The sequence below is a fragment of the Littorina saxatilis genome, linkage group LG9 (assembly GCF_037325665.1).
Source record: "Littorina saxatilis isolate snail1 linkage group LG9, US_GU_Lsax_2.0, whole genome shotgun sequence".
Lineage (NCBI taxonomy): Eukaryota > Metazoa > Mollusca > Gastropoda > Littorinimorpha > Littorinidae > Littorina > Littorina saxatilis.
In genome coordinates this window covers 9,823,953-9,829,952 of record NC_090253.1, presented here as the reverse complement: position 1 = coordinate 9,829,952, position 6,000 = coordinate 9,823,953, and the positions used below count along the sequence as shown (strand labels likewise).

Below are 6,000 nucleotides of genomic sequence, written 5' to 3'. Positions count from 1 at the left end.
TGCGTGCGTGTTTTGTGCATGTGTGCGTGGCAATACATTCGTCTTTCTAAAATCGTCCCAACATGATTTCAAGATAAGATTCTTTGTAATCACCTGAGTGTCCTGTATCCCAGCTAGGACATGATTTTGCTTCATAGTAAACAGTTACCATTATCTGTTATGAATCGTTACGAAAGCATGACCATACGAAGAAGATACGACAAGGGCTTTGCACAGACAATATATTGGTTATACATGTTTTGGGGAAGAGAGATGTTCTCAAAACGAAAGTTTGCTTAAGGCCAAAAAAAATAATAGATGTGGTTACGGTAACATAGCCAAAAAAAATAGGGTAGGTAGGTAGGCAATCACTTTTTTTTTTTTTTACTTTTTTTTCTAATGTGTACAAATTAAACCTACTTGACAGGGAAATAAGTGTGCGACTCGGGCGCTTTCGCTTTCATTGCGTTTTTTGCACTCGTTTCAAGTTGTTGTTTTTTTTTGTTTTTTTTGTGACAAATGTAATAAAAAGTTATAGGATCGGCCCCTAAAAATAGGGTAGGTCGGGTTACAGTAACCACACCTATTTTTTTTTTAGGCCTAATATAATTATGTGTATTTCTTGTAATTACGGTATAGTTGTGGAGTGTAAGTTGTAGCGTTCATTTGGTTAGATGATTCATAAGATGGCACACATTATTCAAAACAAACTCTGCCATACAAATGAAAAATCCTGTTATAACTGTCATATATGACTCATACTCATAGCGCACACAATAATATAGTATGTGCAATTAGGTGTACTCAGTACTAAAACGCTATCAAAAATGCGCAGCTCTTACTGGTATTATCGATGCAAATGAATTATTTGTCAATATGTTGCTAAGATGTTCTTAATAAGTATGGTTTCTACAATTTCTTCCTATATAATAAACAAACTACTGGAGGCGAAAAGAGACACTTGAAACGTACAGGTTGTAAACAGTTGTGATTGGCGACTGTCCAAAGCCGATCCTGGGGAGAAAAAACAAACACATCAACTACAACAACAACAAACAACATTAACAACAACAACAACAACAACATTAAAACAAAGTTTTGACTTCCAGTTCTACAATCTCCGGATGAGGTGCTAATTTGAGTTCAAGTTCTTTCGCAATAAAACTACTTGTGTCCGTTCTCATAGATATCTGTTTGGGGTAATTATTCGTAGTCCGCTGTTTTCTCACAGGAGCTGACTGCTTCAGTGGGCCAAAAGAACGCGTTGATTTCTCTCGGTTATTCGAAACAATCAAACTTCAAGGTCACATGAGGGTCATAATGGGGTTTATAAAACTTACAATTGCGGTTTTCTCGTATGTTTACAAAATTCAAAGCTTTGAAACACTTTTAGATTTTGATTACCTCTCAACATTACCCAAGTCTGGTTGACACGGGGCTCATATACTGCAAACTGAAGTGTTCCACTTTTGAACACGCTTTTTGTAACCATTCGTGAACACCTTGTGTAATACTGTATAATTCTACTACTAAAAGTACAACATATGGTGAACATTATCTAACGTTTACTATGTGTGCTACTTTTTCTGGTAAATATATATAGCATCATGATGTTCACGACTGGTTACAAAATGTACGTGCACGTGTGTTCAGAAGTGGAGCACTTCAGTTTGGAGTGGGTAATGAAATGCGAACTTATTTATTGAACAATTTTTAAACTTGAGGTTTCAAAAATGTACACACTTCCAGGTTTGGATGACCTCCCGACATGACTCAAGACATATGACCCTCATCAAATGCAAGGTCACACCGAAGTCATGTTGAGATCAAAATGGATGATTATCAATTTCTTGAATATTTCTGTTAAAGCTAGTTCTTTGAAATGTCAGTCACTTCCAAGTCTGGTTGACGCTACTGAAATGTCAAGGTCAAGGTGGGATCAAATTTGGGTAAAACATTTGAAAATTATCATTCAATTCAACTAGTTTTTCAAAGACTAAATCTCGGCGACCTGTCTTCAGTTTCAAGATCATCAATGGGTCAAGTTTGGGTAAGAAAAATAAAACATGTGGTCAGACACTTTTATTGACGATGGAAAGTTTGGGCACTTATGAAAGCGAAAATCAGCATAAACATAGCTAATTTCCATGAAGATAAAACAGCAAATAATTTTTTTATGAAGCCGAGTTAGTAAACGAAGTTTTGAAACCTTGGTTGTTGTTGTTGTTGTTGTTGTTTTGATTCGACTTAGTGTGTTTCAGGTAATACTGGCAGATGAGACTATCTTTGGTAATCTTGTAAGATTTGACGTGCAACATGTGTTTTGACGCTTGGTTTGACGTTCGACACTTTTTGAAATTCTGCATTAACATCGCTAATTCCCATGAAGATCAAGTAGTCAAGTTAGTATACACTTGTTTTTACAACTTTTTAATCTTTTTTATTCTTCTCTGTGTGTATCAATATTGGTGGTAATAATGACGCACGACACTCTCTGCCCTGTCTCAGCGTTCAAAGGCAAATTACTCCAAACCTGTGCTATACGTTATTATTTTCTTTTTACGGACCTGATGTTACTATAAGCACTACATCATTTGGGGACAAAAAGCAAACTTCCAAGACATAACTTGAGTTTCAACATGTTTGTCCATTTTTGATGTCACACCTCCCCAAAGCGATGTATGTCTGCCTGAATGGCGGGGTTAAAACGGCCATACACGTTAAAACCAAACTCGTGCAAAAACATGAGAGAGACAGAGAGAGAAACAAACTGTATGTTAGCGTTTATGGTCACGCGTGTGCAAAGGCGGAAAAGATACGTACATTTATCATTCATGGTAACGGACGTGATGGTGGCACCATCAGTTTTGAACACAAGATAGGTGCAATCCGTCTCGCTGATATCCTGGCGATAGGTGAAGGTTCCAATCGGCACGTCGTCACGGCCACTTGTGTCAAGGATCTGAAATAAAAGAGTTTCAGCTATTCATTTCGACAGTTTTTCAAACTGGACACTCTTTTGTGTCGTTATTTTACATGATGTCCCAACTGCGATTGTGTCGTTATTAAATTTTAGGCTTATTATTTGGTTAAAGGTACTGAACTTGTCAAATCCAGGTGCCTCAGGCAGCTATCCGTTAGAAGAACTACCAAGTTTCATTGACTTGCACCCAAAGAGTCAAGAACTGCGATTTTTTTACGAATTAATTTCGTACTCGGACCCGGCTGGTCTTGACCTATTTTTGGATCTAAATTTAGATCAGGTAGATCACCACATCATGCACAAAAAGACAGTCACTTTAGCAAACTATGTCAGACGTCATCATGAGTTTGTGTAAAACAAAATGGAGGCCGGAATCACTCAGTTGAATCGAACTCCGACCAAACACCACGTAATGACTAGGTTAATTAGTAATGCACTCGCGTGAACAAGAAACTGTCGAGCTTCACAGACTGTCGTCGTTGGGTAGTTTTGGGTTTGTTTTACTACCATAGGAGGATTTTTGAATTGTAAATGCACTCAGCTGCAACAAAAACGCAAAACGAAGGCTGTGAGCTGCACTGTGCCTTTAAAAAAGTCGTCAATGGTTCTGGGATTTGGACTTATAAAGTGTAACACCCATCGGCGTTATGTGTGTGTATGTGTATATATATATGTGTGTGTGTGTGTGTGTGCCCAGCAAACAATTTTACGTTGTATTCACGTTATATTCACTTTGAGTTTCGTTGGATTTACGTTGCGTTTCAACGTTTTTTTACGTAGATTTGTATGGACGAAATCACGCGGGAATAACGTTGGAAAACAACGTTGTGTTTTACGTGACACCAACGTGAATGCAACGTGAATTATTGGTGGAGGTGGATTGTTAGTAAAAACATTACGTGAATTTTACGTTGTCACAACGTGAATTTTTGGTTGTGGTTGTGGTTTGGTTGAAATTGCGTTGCATTTTTACGTAATGTCCACGTGAATGGAACGTAAATTTTAGGTCAAAATTTAGATGAAAAATTACGTGAATTCTACGTTGACACAACGTAAAAGTTGTGTTTTGGTGCATTTTTCCTGATAAAATTGACGTGAATTACACGTCGACACAACGTGAATTTTTGGTTGTGGTTGTGGTTTGGTTTGATTTCGACGTGAATGCAACGTTGAGAGTGAATGTAGGTTTTGGTAAATGTATACACGCACACACACCAACGTTCACACTCAGTCACAGATCATAAGGACTATTACATGTAACACCATAAACTCAAGATACGATCAACAATTTTATTTCATAACAAAAACATGCATATTATGTTGCGGAGAAACTAAAAATGCACGCAGCTTTGCAGGGCAACAGCACAGCATATTCAATCGATTTCATTCTTTGTCCTGGTGGTCCTCTTCTCCCAGGCAGTCCTCTATGCGCCTCTTTGATGCTGGTCGCTAAACAAAGCAAAGACAGCACATTGATATTAGTGACACCAGAGCGTCCATAATGTCTGGAGTAGAAACATACATCTTTTCAACTTAGGTCACTTTTTAGTAACTTTCCACTGCCTACTATGTCTCTGGCCTACTGCCAACTGAGTGTTGACACTACATGTATTTCTTTTTAATATATGAAATAAAGCATTATGTCCCTTCTTCGAGCCTTGTTGTGTCAGATTTAGGCCGCAAGCCAAGACAACAAAAGACTGTGTGCCAGTGTGTATTCCTTCCATAAGAAATGAAGTATTTCAAACGAAAATTGATCGTTTCAGAACAGTTTGGGGGTATTTTATTTGTATTTGCCGAGTGGTAATGCACTTGCGCTCGGAAGCGAGAGGTTGCGTGTTCGACCCTGGGTCAGGCCGCAATTTTCTCCCCCCTTTCCTAACCTAGGTGGTGGGTTCAAGTGCTAGTCTTTCGGATGAGGCGAAAAACCGAGGTCCCTTCGTGTACACTACGTTGGGGTGTGCACGTTAAAGATCCCACGATTGACAAAAGGGTCTTTCCTGGCAAAATTGTATAGGCATAGATAAAAATGTCCACCAAATACCCGTTTGACTTGGAATAAAGGCCGTGAAAGGTGAATGCTCGCCTAATAGGCTACTGAGCTTTACTGGCCGATGTGAATGCGTTATATATTGTGTGTAAAAAAATGTCTGTTTGTCTGTCTGTCTGTAAAAAATTCCATTTCAAACGGCAGAAATTAATATGTAAGCGCCTAGGGCTATATCTAGATTAGGCGCATAAAAATGATCACAATAATAATAATAATAATAATTAAGACATTTGACCTGGAAGGGAAACTGTCTTTAATCTGTGTACAAGAATTAAATGTTTGTAATTGTTCAAACACAAATAACATCCGTTACTGCTATATATATATATATATATATATATAAGTATAAATCCGCCTTTAGGACGACCATTGTAAAAAGGGGTTTTATAGCTACCGGTGCTATATCCGTTGTTTTTAAAGCAATATTAATAAAATTTTGTAATTACATTTGCTAATTGACCTACACCCGACTGTCATGAATTGAACGTGAAAATCTGTCAAGATTAAGATATAGGTGTTTTGCATGGTCGCCTTAATGAAAATAATGCAAGAGTGGGGGTTACGGCGACACGCCTTTTCGGGTAGCTTAGGGCAACCAATTTATAAGGTATATTAAGGCGACCAGTATTTGTATATTTTGTTGTTCACAAAGTTTTGTAAAGGGCCTAGAGCCATAGGTTATGCACTTAAAAATGTCCAGTTATTATTATTATTTTAACAATTTTAATTGTCTTCTTCTGCGTTCGTGGGCTGAAACTCCCACGTACACGCGTGTTTTTGCACGAGTGGAATTTTACGTGTATGACCGTTTTTACCCCGCCATTTAGGCAGCCATACGCCGCTTTCGGAGGAAGCATGCTGGGTATTTTCGTGTTTCTACAACCCACCGAACTCTGACATGGATTACAGGATCTTTTCCGTGCGCACTTGGTCTTGTGCTTGCGTGTACACACGAAGGGGGTTAAGTCACTAGCAGGTCTGCACATAA

The 6,000-nt window shown here is 38.3% G+C and overlaps 1 long non-coding RNA gene across 1 annotated transcript in view; it reads right to left on the bottom strand.

Moving 5' to 3' along the window:
• Positions 1 to 580: 580 nt before the first annotated feature.
• The window catches only part of LOC138975233 (uncharacterized), a 44,330-nt gene continuing 38,910 nt past the window's right edge, over positions 581 to 6,000 (bottom strand). Inside the window, exons 2-3 of the long non-coding RNA XR_011458564.1 lie at positions 2,803 to 2,941; positions 581 to 993 (exon numbers count right to left, since the gene is read on the bottom strand). This is a non-coding gene — a long non-coding RNA (uncharacterized lncRNA). The remainder of the gene's footprint in view (positions 994 to 2,802; positions 2,942 to 6,000) is intronic.